The following is a 16304-nucleotide window of genomic DNA, read 5'->3' on the forward strand; positions in this document are numbered from 1 at the left end:
ATGACAGTTGATTTTGTTTCTTAACGAAATTTAAATAATGCCAGTTTTTTTTCCATTACGAGATTTCAAGGGCACTTGGTTTTGTTTCCTAACGAGATTTTAATGACGGTGCTCTTTGTTTCTTAACAAGATTTTAATGACATTTGGTTTTGTTACGTTACGAGATTTCAAAGAATGTCAGTTTTCAATGACGGTCTGTTTTGTTCCGTTATAAGATTTCAATGACGGTCTGTTTGGTTTCTTTGTTCTTTTAAGAGATTACAATGACAGTCGGTTATTTTAACCCTTTATTCAGTACATGTTTATGGTGACTGTACTGGGGCATTGGGCAGTATGTGATATGCTGTATGGACTATTTTACACCAGGGTGACACCCTTTATACAGTACAGCTTATTGCTACTGTACTGGGGTGTTAGGACCCACTCAAACCACAGGTTGATCAGACCCGCTTGTCTCTCTAACACCTCTTCCTGCAGCTACCCAGTCTGCCAGGAGATCTTCTATCCAGATATAGACTGGATTCAACCCTGCTTAGCTTCGGTGGGTATGCAGGTGAAAGCTTCAGGTTGACCGCTGCAAGGCTTCTCAAAAAATCTTCCAACCATAGACTCTCTTACATAGAAATATAATTCTCAACAATGGTGACATGCTTCATGCCACAATACATTCTATAAAATACTGTGCATTTACGCATTCTTTTACAGAGCACTCGCCTCGCGCATGCCTATCCATTTTAGGCTGGCCACACACATGATTTTAAGCCAGATTTTGAGCCCAAATTTAGGCTTCTCGCAAAGAGAATGCTTGTCCAAACGGCTTGTCCAAAAAATCCTCTATTGTGTGGTGTCATTACGATTATTTAACTGCTCCTGATCGAGACGGAGCTTTGATATTTCCGACTCTTGAGTAGGGCTGCCTTTGACGTGATAACCGTGATAGCCAATGAGAGTGTGCAAGCATCACCTACCTTGAGTGCTTCTATAGCTGAAACTTAGCATCCACAAACATGCCACGAAAGAGGAATATTGAGAGAGAAGATTAACCATATTCCTTGTTTTCTATCGTGATTTTCACTGTAAAGCAGAACGTGTGACAGGAGAGCCTGCTGTGATCTTGCGAGTCTTTTTTCCTCCGGCATTCATGTGGTCTCACGGTCCGGTCGAATCATAGTGTGTGCGTTCAGAGGATTATAATGCTAAAAATCGGTATAATCTTCTACTGTAAACCGGGATAGTACTACTAACTTATAAAGACTGAGTACACTGCAAGTTAGTTTCATTTTTGTGTAGCTCAACATTTTAGAGTAAACCCTTATACTTAAATTGTTATTTTTAAGTTTACTGAGTGATATAAAGTGACGTCATCCACGTCACGTAGTTGCGATGGTCCCTCCGTAACTGACTTTATCAGAAAAGTCCATTCAACATTAAACTGAGTTGCAGCAGATTTCAAGTTCCCAGCATGCTTTGCGTCTCACTCTATAAAATGAATAAATGTGGGAATTGAGTGTTATTTTGTGTATTTTTGCGCAAGATTAATACAAGGGAAGAGGTGTTGTTGTTTAATGTTCTGTTATTTTGGTATGTAAAGGTGTTTCTGTGATGTTGAAGTTTTGTAGGGTTACCACCGTGGTGAAGATTAGTGACTGTGGATAGCTAGAGAATGAGCTGTGAAACATGTGGGTTATAAATACTGCGTGTGGATTAAGTAAAAAGCCATAGTCTCTTTGATGGATACAATAGCGCATGCTAGCGCACCAAAGTCCCTTTAAGACAAGTAATTTCATTTGGCGGCCACCTTTGAACCGCCTCTCGGGCATTCAAGTCCAGCTCCTATCTCTTTGAATGAGGAAACATTTTCTCCAAAGCTGTTTGCCAAGCTTTCAGTTTATTCTCATATTTGAAATCAACAATGAAATCTAACAACAACTGTCTCATAAATTTTGTTTCCAAACACTTGAATTATGACAAAAAAAAAAACGGCATTTTTCAGGCTGGATCAAGCTAATGCGCATGCGCAGCCATAAATGTGCTTCTCTTGTGTCTCATTTTGGAGGCGCAGGTCTGACTGTTTCTAATGGCCGCTGCAGTGACACGATGACTTTATCAATCAGCGATTGGCTCTTATTTAGAAGGCAGAACTTATTCCGCCATATTGCGCGTCACACTTTCTCTCATTCAAAACAATATGAGTGACGCGTCTTGTGTTATTCTGTAGTCTTTGCTAATACTTAACCGTAAAGGTTAGGTGTTAGTTTATTCAATATTTCAATTAAATTGTAATTACTGAATTTGTGTAGTAGAAAATAATATTTGAGTTGTTTACTTAAATGTTTTTAGTATTCCGAACTTCTTGGTTTTTACAAACACTGCATCAAAACATGTTTGATATTTACAATTTGAGATTGGTGACGCTCTGTCTCGATCGGGAGCAGTTAAATAATCGTAATGACACCACACAATAGAGGATTTTTTGGACAAAAGACGTTTGCGACAAGCCTTGAATCGAGCCACGATTGTTTGGGACAGAAACATGAAACAAGATTTCAGACAGAAACAAGATTATTTGTTATGTAATGTTATTATTTTCTGTTCATGAATTTTATTTTCAATCTTCTATCTGACTTCTAAAACACAGTGTTGTCTTATGTTACAGTAAAACAATGTTTGTGTTTTAAGCGTATAAATGGCAAAACACTATTTTTCAATTGAAATCAGTGATTGTCTGGCTATTTCACAATGATCATAAAACCATCAATAGCTGAAAAACTAACATCTGATCGTGTTTCAGCTTTTTTGCTACCGCAAACCTGTTTGACAAACACACTGTCACAGTAGCCCAAGAGGACAAACATATAATAAGAGTTAAGAGCCCAACTAATGAAAACACCAATCACCATTATGGTGACTTTAAATTACTTTAAATGACCGTTAAACTTCTGTTAATTCTCAATAAGAACTTCTATTAAAGGTGCTCCTGGGTGGAGTAACTTCCTGTTGACGTTCGAAGTGTTGTCAAACAAAACAGAGGCTAGCTAGACCCTCCCTCCTCCTCCTCCCCCTCCCCTCCGTGCTTCCTGAAACAGTCATGAACGCACATTTAAAATCATTCTTGTCGTTATTGGCTGGAGCATGTTTATTATGTTTTGTGGTCCAGGCTGGACCAGTTTGTTTTTATTGCCGTTTTCGGATCTTGTGGCGACTACAGAGACCGTGTTTTTTTACAGTGTGTTCAGGGGACAGGCAGCTAGCGGATAGTGAGGAGATGTTTGCTGTATGTGACAAAAAATGTTTTGAATGAATGACATTCAAAACACCTTTAATGAATGACAGAATTAAAGTCAATCTGGTTAGTAATATGTGAAGCTGTAATGCTGTTTGTGGAGTTGCTTAATCCTCCTCTGCTGAGATCAGGAGGGATTTAATGTCTTTTTTTAACCTTCAGTTGATTTCATTTAAGGCTGTGGCTGAAGTCAGTTGTAGCTCTTGTGTTTTTGTTTGTCTCTTTTTTTCTGTTCTCTTCTTTCCTTCAGTGATTCTGCTTGTTAACAGGCTTGTTAATGCTAAGATGATTCTATAAATAATATATAAATAAATAATATAAACAATATAATAAATAATATATACAATTTTGTGGCTCAGATAAGGTCCAGTTCTGGTTTATTTCTTTACTCTTGGTTGACATGTGGCATTGCTATGGCCTGCTTGTGGCTCACGTGGCCCAGATCGTCATACCACGCATGGCAGGTGTGGAACGGATTTGGGCCGGCACAAAATTGCTATCTGGGAAGTGTCATTTGGAACTCATTTATAGAGTTATTTTTATTAAAGAATATATGTTGTTAATGATTAAACATTTTAGGGATGGATTGTGTGTGTGTGTGTGTGTGTGTGTGTAGGTGTGTGTGTGTGTGTGTGTGTGTGTGTGTGTGTGCTTTTGTTTATATTACATTGTGGGGACCAAATGTCCCCATGATGTAATATAAACCTGAGTTCACCTACATCGTGGGGACCAGCCAGCGGTCCCCACAATGTAAATGGGTTTATAAATCATATAGAATGAGTTTTTGTGAAAAAGTAAAAGTTTGCACAGTTTCCTGTGAGGGTTAGGTTTAGGGGTAGGGGCAGGGTAGGGGGATAGAATGTACAGTTTGTTCAGTGTAAAATGCATTGAAGTCTATGGAAAGTCCCCACAATTCACAAAAACAAACATGGGTGTGTGTGTGTGTGTGTGTGTGTGTGTGTGTGTGTGTGTGTGTGTGTGTGTGTGTGTGTGTGTGTGTGTGTGTGTGTGTGTGTGTGAGAGAGAGTCTGGTGGTCAATCCAATACAACAATATAAATAATTTAATGAATAATTAAACCAACTCTTTCAACTCTTTACTCTTTAAACCACTAAATAAAAGTATTTAAGGTACAGTAGCCCCAACACTGTTGCTGCTTGAGCATAAACAGTATCTGCAAAGTTACAGCACTGAAAGTTTAATGCAAACTGAGATATTGTCTTTTAAAGACAAAAAAGATGTTTTGTTTTATACATTTTTGCAATATTACTTGAAACAGTCTTTACTAACTGATAAAAGACTATTTATTAGGTGCACTGAAAGGAATAATATTAATATACATCATCTGTGCATGAGGAAGGGCCTTAAAAACATCAGCCAATCGTTTGCGCGATCATCGCGTAAACGATTGGCCCTCTGGCTTGTCAATCACTGCCATGACGTTCCTTGTGAGAGACGTGTGCGGTTGCGTGCTCTAGTAACTTTCCACACTCCATAAGTGCCGCATGCAGTGTTTTTGTCAGGAGACAGGAGTAACAACTGCAGATTATGAGTTACCTGCGGTGAGTCCGACAAAATGAATCCACTAACACAGCAGAGCGAATGCCGGTGGTAAACACTCGTGTTCTAATACTCTTGCACGACTTTTGGGAGGCGTTCCCTCGAAATGAGCTGTGAAGGAGGTTCTTTGATTTCTCAGTCGACAAAAAGATCCTCATTTGGAACCTTTAAATGACTACAAACGACCGGTTTTGGACTACAACGGGTTGATGACATCATAAACCCTACAAAACACACCCCCGGGAACATGCAACAAAGTGGGCGAGGCCATGTGGTGCAACATGTGGAAGAGTTGTGTACACCAGATGCGAGCGGCGCGGCGCAGCGCGATGCGTCAAAAGATAAATATCACAGATTATAATGGGTTCTATTTCTACACTGGATGCAGCATGTAAGACAGCTTACAGAATCTACACGAGTTCAATGCTGGATGGCTATTACTGAATGCACAAAGGCTATTACTGAAAGATGAAGCAGTTCCCATTTTAAAAACAGAAGCTGCTGTTTTTTGGCTTCAAACTGTAAGTGCATTTTATTGTTTGTACATGTCTTTTAAATGTATAGTCCTGTTGCTATTTTTTGGTTGCATCAAGGACATATACAAAGAGCAACTCGTTTTTGCTTCGCTAGCCAGTTAGCTAAATTCTACAAACACCAACAAACTTCTATGTTCATAGTCAAACAGTTGTTCATGCTATAAATTAAAAGCTACCTTTACAAAAATGCGACTACTCAGTCATGTATTCGGCTACAATAAAGCTTTAATCAGGATAAAACCGTATATTGAAAGCTAACAACAGTGACAGCATATATAAACACTTTGACACAAATACAAATGATATACCATTCATAATTCACGTCCTTTAAAAGCCGCGATTGCAGCTTGACCCTCTTCATCTGGGTCTAATTCTGGATCAATTTGATACAGCAATATCGGTCTTTGTCAGGTGACGTCACACTCGTGAAAACCGAAGTGCATTATGGGTGTCGTCGCCATTTCTGAGGTATCCAAACAATCTCTGTATCAGTGCAGAGTTGTTTCTTCTTTGGCTACTTTTCATTGTAAAAATGGCACACTTTTGTTGTGTGAAAAGCTGCAATAATATGTCCCACGATAGAAAATGTCAAAAACTTTACTACGAGATTAGATTTAGTCGGTTTCCTACTTGAAAAAAGGCTGTACGGAGAGTATGTAACGTTAGAGGCAATAACAGAGGCGCCGGATCTCACGGGTTGCCGCGGTGAGACGCAAAACATCACTTTCGTCAAGATATCTCCATTCAAGTATGTTTGCTTTCTACATTTCACAAAGGTAAGTTAGAGGTTTCTGTTTTCTAAAGTAGAAAACGTTATAGCAACGCATTGTTTTGGATTGTATGTGCTATGAAACAAGTCAATTTAAACTGAATCCCTTTACTTGAATATGTCTACATTTTATTTTTCTTAATTTTGCTACAGCATTTTTATACTTAAGGTACGACATTTTTGCTCTGTATCTATATACTGATTCTAATTTTCTGACTACTTTTTACAGCTGTGGTCTGTGGACCTTTTCATTTCATTGCAGATCAGCCTGCTTAAAGATTATGGAGACTGACCCCAACTGGACACCATCCCTCCCTACATTAAGGCCACATCAGCATTAAACACAGGCTGTGTCTCAATCAGCTCCCTAGTTCATTAGTTAGGGCACTGATCAGGACGGTCTCAGTCACAAAATTTATATACACAATATACTGATTCAAGAGCTCAGAGCTGATTGAGATGCACACACAGACACTAAGGAAAAACAATCCAGTCAGCTACTTGGGTAAAGTTGGTTTTATATTTGCACATTCAGACTTCTGATAAATTCAGACTTTCCAATAAATATGCAATAAATTAATGTTTGTGAATTTTAAGCAGCGACATGATATTGACGACCAACGATTGTCAACTTATAACATTTTTCACAGTCGATCAAAATAGGCAAGTATTGTTTAATGGCATATTTACTTGTGAATGTCCACTGAATGTCCAATGTAGTGTGATTAACAAGGCTATTGAATACGGATGTGCGAATATAAAACCAACTTTACCCAAGTCAGTCAGCTGACACTATGGTCCATCAGGCTGGAGAAAGTGATCATCTTCACACTGAGAAGATGCAGGAGGCTGGAGGAGATGGTGATCTGCATGTGCAGAAGTAAACCGACTTGATATGTACAGGATGTCTGATGTTTGTTTTGGAGATGATGTTAATGTACTATACGGGTCTGCCAAACCTGGGAACCTTTATGGCGTTACAATTTTTTTTTTTTTTTTTTTTTTGTGCCTCTGATTCCAGACGCAACAAATACAAATTTCAAATGCTTCTGTGAACCTTAATATACCTCAGATTTGATCTGCCTGCACAACACTTCTAATGTTTCCCCTGAGACGGTATACAGAACATTCAATGAAACTGTGTCATATCTATGCAAACCTGAAGCTTTCAGCTGTATGGGCTGACAGAGATGATTTGCACAGAAATATGTCTCCTTTGTTTAAATACAGAGTAGCAGAGATTACTGACTGTTTTGAGATTTTCACAGAGAAACCATCCAATCAGCGCATGTTTGAATCTTTTGTAGAATTGTAGTGTGTAAAATGTGCTGATGCTTTATCCAGTCTTGCATGAACAATAAAGCATGTATAATTAAATTTTTCAGGGTGATTTGTAGATTTATGTTATATGCACTTATAGTATTAACAGGATAATTAATAATATACACAATCTGTAAATCAGATATTTAACTTGCATGACATATCTTTGTTTTTATTATTATTAAGGCCTTTGGACAAAAAAAAGAAAAAGAAAAAAAAGACTCATAATGTCATTGACCCAGACAACACAGAGGTAGGTCTAAAAGGTATACTATATCAGAATGTACTGTAATAAAATACACTATTAAATTCTACATACATCTCTGATGATGCCTTGTTTATTGGAACAATGTTTATTGTGTTATACATTGGTTTATGTACTTAATGCAATAAAGAAAAAAAAATGCATGAAAAAAAGGGTAGTATTAGTTCAAAATTCTTCCTGATAATACTAAACCATCCTTAATCATGCACTTGTTATATAGTTAACACGACATCATTATCGTTACTATACTGTGTTATCGCAGTCCTTCCTTCAGAACATAAATAAATCCTGCACCCATTAGTGAAATATCTGTGATCTTCGAGGGATTTATAGTTTTTAAATTGTTCACTATGCGTTTATGCCATAAACAAGACAGTTAACAATATTTAAGTATGATGATTTAGGTAGCAATGCGGGGTCAGTAGCACTCCAACTTACTGCAGTCAGCTCGTACAGATCTATGTTATGAATGGATGAAAAATTCTCCAAATAACGGTCCCTGGCATCTTTGGTGAGTTTATCGCGATATGAAATTTTAACTTTGTTCTTGTGCTTCTTCATATTTGCGAGTTATTTGCTTGTTATCTCAACTCGTGTAATCTCTTTCATTCTCACAGTCAGCAGGGATACCACAAATATGGCGCCGCGGTGACGTCACACACAACAAAATCACGTGTCTGACAAAGACCGATAGACGATATTATTTACATTTTCTCTGAAGCAAGGAATGGTAAGGGGCGTGTCATTTCCGGACGCTTCAGCGAATCACGATACACTGGGCCAGCTACCAACCTGCTGACCAATCTGAGCACACTGCGTATTTCGGAGGGAGTGGCTTCATAGAAGCAGGAAGTCAACTACAGGCACTTTTGGCCTTGTGAACTTGAGGGAAAAAAAAGTGTTCAAATCAAAATTGTTAGTCTAACAGTTAAACTAGTCTAGTTTAATGATCCATAAGAGAACGCACTTACATTTTAAGACAAATTGGTGTTTTTTGACATATTTTCCGATCCGTACTGAACAAATGTCATTTCCATCACATGTAAATATTTGATTATTTAAAATTTTATTATTATATACATCATTTTTTAACAGTGTAAGACCACTTTCACACATAGTTTTACCAATTTATACCTATATTGCAATTACCATAGATTTGTAGCCACTCAATCTATGAATTGCACCTTGTAAGCATAAATGTCATTTCCACCTCACCTTTGTCATCTCCACCCAAGAAGGTAATGTGGTGGAAATGACAATCCTACAGTATTTTGTAAAAAAATCCAAGCTAGTATTACAGATTAGCTATGAATTGGTAGCAAGCATTGCATGCATGCAAAATACATCTATTTGTGTTAAAAAATCAATTTATTTACAAACTCATTTGATGTTACGCCATGTTTGGAAATGACATACAATAAAAATATTTTAATTTCAAGCAATATTTACCTTGAAATTTCTTCTCCAAGTTGCTGAAGGAATTTTAAAATCTCCTCCATGTCAGACATGTGCTGTGATGTCATTGTTCATCTCCATAGAAACTACCCAAACAATCTTTCAAAAAAACTTTTTAAAGGGACATTACAGCGTTGTGGTGGAAATGACGGTAATACCGTAGGTCAACTACATTTTGTATATAAAATCACATTAATAGTTGTCTGACCTTAAAAACCTCAATTATGTTTTGATTCTTTTACTGATACTTTATTCAGTCATATTAAAAAAAAATAGATAAATCATTTTTTTACACTTTTTTTCATTATTGAAGATCAGAAGTCTGGGTGTGGGACAAGCACAAAACAGCAATATTTGAGAAAAAAGAAGCAAATGGATCACTGCAATTCACAGAAACAGCAGGACTCCAGCAAAGAAACATGGATTTGCAGTTATCATTTTGTGTCAAAATGTTGGATTTTGAGGTAAAATCATACCGTATATATTGTATTTTTATATATTATGTTGACAAATCATCAATTAAATATTTTCCATCTTATATTCTGCATAATTGGGTGTTTTTAAATAAATACTGACAAAAACTATAGCCTACTATAAAACTATGTTTTAGGGCTGGAAAATATGACGATAAAACATTGATATAAGTGATTACGCGGATTTAAACCTACCTATATTGTAGTTATATAAAATATTCACAGGCAGATTTGCTTTAAGTGTTTCCTCGGCGTCGAAATCAGGCACATATAAATGTCAGGAAACACGATTCCTGGCTGCATGTCAATATCCATGGATTAGGTTTATTTGACAAGTTGTAAGAAACACTTTCGAGCACAACCTTTAGTGTAATCGTTTGTTTTACTCGCGTTTTCTCAGTTTCCCCTATTAAATCCAGTCTTGCAGCAGGTTCTTTTGCCATTCAGTCCAGCTGAGGGAGCGCGTTCCGGCGGGAAAGTGACGTCGATGCATACCCTCTATAAAGATAGAATATATAAAAATACAGTGTTTAAAAAAAAACATTAAGACATGTCAAACTGTGCCCCAAGAACACAATCAAGCCTAGAAAAAAACACTTAACCACCCCTTTAACCTCTCGACGATGCTGAATGACTTCTTTAGTTTAGCAAACAAATCGCTCGAGTGGGTGTAAATACTACTCACTTTCATGTTTTTTTTTTTTTTTTTTTGCACAACCTGCCATTGCTGCTTCTGCAAACCGCTGAGCAATGCTACAAACCAATACAAACTAAACCTGTCTGGAGTTTTCCCGTCGCTCTGCAAAGTAAGTCACCCGGATCGTTGATCTGATTGGTTGAAGGACTATCCAATTGCGTGAATAATGCTCGTTGATCATGCCTCTTGTGCTGTAGAAAATACATACAGACTCCCCAGACCAATGTTCAGTTTAAATTGAGCTTGGTCTGGTGATAGCCAGACAAAAAAAAAAGTATATCATTCCAAAATGTTATAAATCATACAACAATGCAAGTTTAAGGAGGGTGAGTCACAATACCAGTATACCTATTAAAACAATCTCTGCATGGTGTATGTTTCCGAATTTCATAACGCACCGATAAGCACAGTAGAATCTCCTCTGAAAACATATGCTCCATATGTCTCTCTCAGCTGCAGTGGATGTAGTGGCAAATGTCATGGGAAGCATAATTAGCATGTGTGATTAATTAAAAAGCATTATCTATCATTAGCCTTCAGCCACAAAGAATACTCCAAAAGGTGGAAATCTATAATTAGTTTATTTGGAGTAAAGCAGATATGAGTGAGCAAACAGGAGTCGCTGACGTCTTCGCCGGAATTATTTTTCACAGTGCTGTATTAATTTGTTCAGTAATTGGCATATAAATGAGGAATCTGATATTCGTTGGTGAGGGGAAGCGCTCTCAGCGGGGAATCGTGCCATGTGAAGCAGTTTCCTCCTGGAAAAACAGAACCCTGTGGTAACAAAGTGCCCACACTAACAGAGATCACAGCACTATGACACTTTATTTAAAAATATCTACATGTTAAACACTGTTATTTGCCTTTCTCGTCAACTAGACAGTGTTCTGATGACAGAGCAAACCACACTGGAGGGCTTCAGCATGACTTTCACAACAGTTGATTATATAACTATATGAAAATATATGTTTCTGTTTTCTTTCACACACTAAAATCACACCTATGGATAATAGAGAGGAGGAGCAAAGAAAGCCCATATTAAATCTTACTTGTGCTGCGCCTGTAGTTAGGAGGCCAATGAGTGGAGAGCTGTAGGGATGCCAATAATGTAGATTTTGGACTTAATAACAGACACCACATGAATATTTGCACAGAGGGATGTGTAATTAATCTAAATTAGCAATGTTAGAGAGAGGAAATGGAAGAATTGGTGGTGGGGAATTTACAATGAGGCCAAATGGATGCATCGCAACAGAGGCAGTTCATTAAAGAAGGTTATTAATCACAAACAGGGGTCAAGTAAAAAGCCTTGCCCATTTGTTCTCTTAAAGAGTACTGTAAATGTCAAATGGTGCAGCCCACTTGTAAAGATGACAGCTGTTACTGTAATGTGCTCACACAAAGAAACTGTAATGGACAAAGATGAATCAAAAATACTACGAAGAGAAAATACTAGGAGATAGATATAGCAATAATACATTCACATGAACAATAACGAACATGGAACAGACTAAACTAAAGGCTTAAATACACAAGGGAGCAATCAACAGAAAACACAACAGGTGTAGAACTAATTAACAGCCATTGAAACAAACAAGGAACTAGAACTCAGAGATCTATCTATCTATCTATCTATCTATCTATCTATCTATCTATCTATCTATCTATCTATCTATCTATCTATCTATCTATCTATCTATCTATCTATCTATCTATCTATCTATCTATCTATCTATCTATCTATCTATCTATCTATCTATCTATCTATCTATCTATCTATCTCAGTTCATGAATGGGAAGGGAGCAAATTCTTTCATTCTGAATTTTGCACAACCCTGGTAAACAATGACAGCATTTTCATTTTTAGTGAAATATTCAGAAATAAATAGGATGGATTAGCTGGTGTACTGCATCAGAGAGTAAGGGGGTGTTTTATCTCTCAGAATCACATGGGTTGCAGTTTCCCTCTAATAAAATCAGTCATAAGTAAGCTAAACGGTATGGTCTTCTGGTCCTCTGTTGGCCCATTGGGCCACTTGGACGATAGAACCAGGCAGGACCGAAGGCTGTTTATGGGTGATAAGGACCATGTTGTCTCTTACCCTCAGCAGAGCTCAATACCTTGTGATGGGTCCTGTACACAAGCACTTCTCCATCAGAGACTACCTAGGAATGGTGTGATGAACGAGCTGCTATAGGGAACAACTGAGCTTACCATGATAATAAAGAAAAACGGTTGGAGAAGAACCTTTAGTGGGAGAGTTAATTCCAGGAAATTAATACTAAAACAGGGTCCGGTTCCAGTAAGATGGCATGAATAGAGTCTTCGCCTTTTCCGTGAAACATATTTAGCCCTGAAGCCAAACTGACAAATAGTTATTGGAAAAAATTCTCATCAAATTCCTCCATAAATCAAGATAGTAAAAAACAAAACTGTAATGAGAGGCAAATTATGGCTGTTTATGCAAAACGTGGCAGGCGGTGTGCCATTGGAATTATTTGAGGAGTCTGACAGCTAGGTCACTCATATGTTTAATTCATGAAAATGTAAATCATAGTATTATGTGCACAATTAGCTTTACCCTTCACTGCTCAAGCCATTTATCACCATGGAATTGGTTGTAAAATACACACTAATAGTACAGAACAAAACATGTGTGAGCAAGCAGGATTTTTTTCCCGAAATATAGTCATTATTCACTGATTATCTTCACCTATATTGTGGTTTTCAAATCAAATATGGCACCCATGCCGCAGGTTGGACGTTAATAACATCTAACATCATTGGTTCTCAAGTGTCTCAAAGCCAAGCACCATGATGTCAGACATGCAATGGACACTGTATTTGATTTGCAAGCCACAGCAGTGGTGAAGATTGTCAGTGAAAAATGATAAGAGAAATATGCAAGCTGCTGTCTATCATGATTACTGGTGGCAGTTTTGTGAAAAGTAAAAACTAAATACAGTATATGAAAACAATTCAGACATTCACTGAATATTTTATCTTCTGTTTACAATCATTAGCACTCAATATGCAAAAAAAGTTATAATAAATTTATCACCAAGTGGCAATTAGCAGGATCCAAGCAGGTGGGATAATAGGGAGAAGGGTGATTGCGCTCAAGTATCAGAACCTTGCCAAATTTGTTACACATTCCCAGAGTACAGGCCTACATATGTGTCCCATTTCACCTAATACTTTTTAATTGCCTGGAGAGTCATGTTGAATTCAAAATTGTGTTTTAGTTTGTTTTTTACAACAACAACAAAAAACTCAACATGGCCAAACATTGATACCAATTCTGTTAGATATTTTATGACATTATGGATATGTTAGCATCAATGAAGATAACATCAAATTTCAACTTCCTCAATCAAATGGTACTAAATATGCTGTGTTTCCTCAAATTGACCTGGTGTTCATTTGCACACTAAATTTCTTTAAGTTTAGACTTTAGGTTCAGAAGATATAGGCACATTAGTGAGTATGGGCCTTGCCTAAAAAAGTAATTGTCCTGAGAATGGCCATTCAGAATTAAAAAGTTCAACATGTGTTTGGTAATTATTGACAAAGGAACTCCATAAAGTCTTTCTACAATGGTTCTACAACCTAGGACTAGTTCAGTTTTGGTAAAACTCAAAAACCTCAGCATCCCAGGCTCATTGAAAAAAAAAAAAAAGTGTGTATATATATATATATATATATATATATATATATATATATATATATATATATATATATATATATATATATATATATATATATATATATATAAAATGTATAATGCTGTTATGTTGCTTCTTGTGTTTCAGAACCCTTTCAAAATGAACCATCTACCCTGCTAGAAATTTTAAGTTCCCAGAACATTCTCAGAACATCCCCACTGGTGTTAAGGATTTTGCTTAGTAATGTTCCCAGTATGCTCAGAGACGGTCATGATGTAGAGTTCTAGGGGGGACCTTTATTTGGCGGACCTTTACAGAACATTCAGGATGTTCTCTGAACGTTTAGGGAACCATAATTTATTTGTGATGTTCCCAGAACGTCCCTATTGCCCTTGTCAAAAAAATTAATTGAAAATTAGAGCTAAATTGACTAATAAAAGTGGCTGTTCAAACAAAAAATATTTTTTCTTAAATGTCTTACAGAAAAAAACATAACATCAACATAACATCAGTGTTTTTCAGCTCATCACTGACTGAAGCACAGGCGCTACTCTTCAGCACAATGGTACTGTAACTTCACAAAACTCACAACAGATCTCTTTAGATCTCAGCATCTTCACTTATTACAAACCACACTGACTTTATTTCTTTCATTCAAAACTTCTTAATGAGTTGTTGATGTTTCATTGAAAATAATAAAGTTTGAAGTCACCGTTCTGGAGGTAAGTGCTTGGTTTAGTTGGGCCCCTGACCCTTGATGTTTTAACTTGAGTTTTTCTCCGGTTGTAGAAACTGTATTTAAAGCACTTTTGTTACAAATTTTTTTTTTAATAAAAACAAAATCTGATCAAATGAATTTAGTTGCCAATTGTTGATGATTTCATTATTGTCATACAGCGGTCTTATTAAGTGATCTTTGAATATTGTATTCTTTTCATGTTATTGTAGCCCTATAATACTACATAAAATCCTATCTTCCTTTGATATTTTGAAAGTTTTTGTCATTACGCGAAAAATATTCAGACAGAATCACACAGACATCAAGATTCTGTTTATGAACTTCAACAATGGTGACCATTGAGACTCTGGAATGAATCAGAACACTCCATGACGATTGAATCATCATCATTAACCAAATACATCTGATCAGAATTTCTCTTGCAACTTTTGCTACAACAAACGTGTTGTAAAAACACAGTTATAACAGCCAGAGAAAATATTGTTAAAATGTCAAGAATCAAGAGCCCATCTAAAGCAAACGCTCACCTCCATAACGGTGACTTCAAACTTGATTATTTTCTATAAAACATCAATATCTAACCGGTAACGTTCCCAGAACGTTCAGAGACGGTCACGATGTGGAGTCCTTTTAAGGGTTGGGCGACGTTATTTGATGGACCTTCAGGGAACATTCAGGATGTTCTGGGAATGTTTAGGGGACTATTACTATAGGACGGTCTGTTAACTTCCCAAATGTCTTCCTTGTAACGTTCTCGCACAACCATAAAATAACCAAAATGGAATGTCCCCCTAAAGTCATATAAGGAACCTTGAACTGCAGCACTTTCATTACCAAAAGAGGATGTTTTAGGAACATCCCTAATGTTCTGTAAAGGTTCGGAATTTTCGTCACCTTTAGAGAACTTTTAGGGAACGTTGTGCAAGGTCACAAGAACGTCGCCTTCTACATGGGTAGCGACTGGCACTAAAACTGTGTTCAGTTTAATCTAAAACAGTTGAACATGATTATTGTAGTTTTATTACGTATCCTGTTGTATTGTTGTACATATCATGGTAGTTTTGAAATGTCTGGTGAGTGGCGTTAAATGGTTAATGCTTTATTTCGTTTGAAAATAACTTACACTTGACCCTATCCAAATAACCCATAGTGTTAACAAAAGCAAAAGTGTGATAAAAATACATTTGCTGAAACAACCATGCCATTTTAGCTTGCCTCTACAAGTCTCTGAGCTTTTTATCTTCATTTGTGTTTCCCAGGACTTGTATCCGAACGCTGTGCATCACAAGTACAATGCTGTACCAGGTGAGCTACAAGCAAATTTTGTACATCAGAAAAGCCATACATATGTAGCTGGTTATGTGAACAACAAAATGTATTATTTTACAAATAGTTTACAAATTAGTTTTCATGTGCTAAGTATTCTGTATTCACAATATTGTGCAAGCAACCATGTGAAAATAAGTCTTCATTAATAAACTGCCCCCTGTAATAATAATTTGTGTAAACAGGATAAAAAGTTGTTTGTGTTTTACTGCC

The sequence above is a fragment of the Chanodichthys erythropterus genome, chromosome 21, assembly GCF_024489055.1.
Source record: "Chanodichthys erythropterus isolate Z2021 chromosome 21, ASM2448905v1, whole genome shotgun sequence".
Lineage (NCBI taxonomy): Eukaryota > Metazoa > Chordata > Actinopteri > Cypriniformes > Xenocyprididae > Chanodichthys > Chanodichthys erythropterus.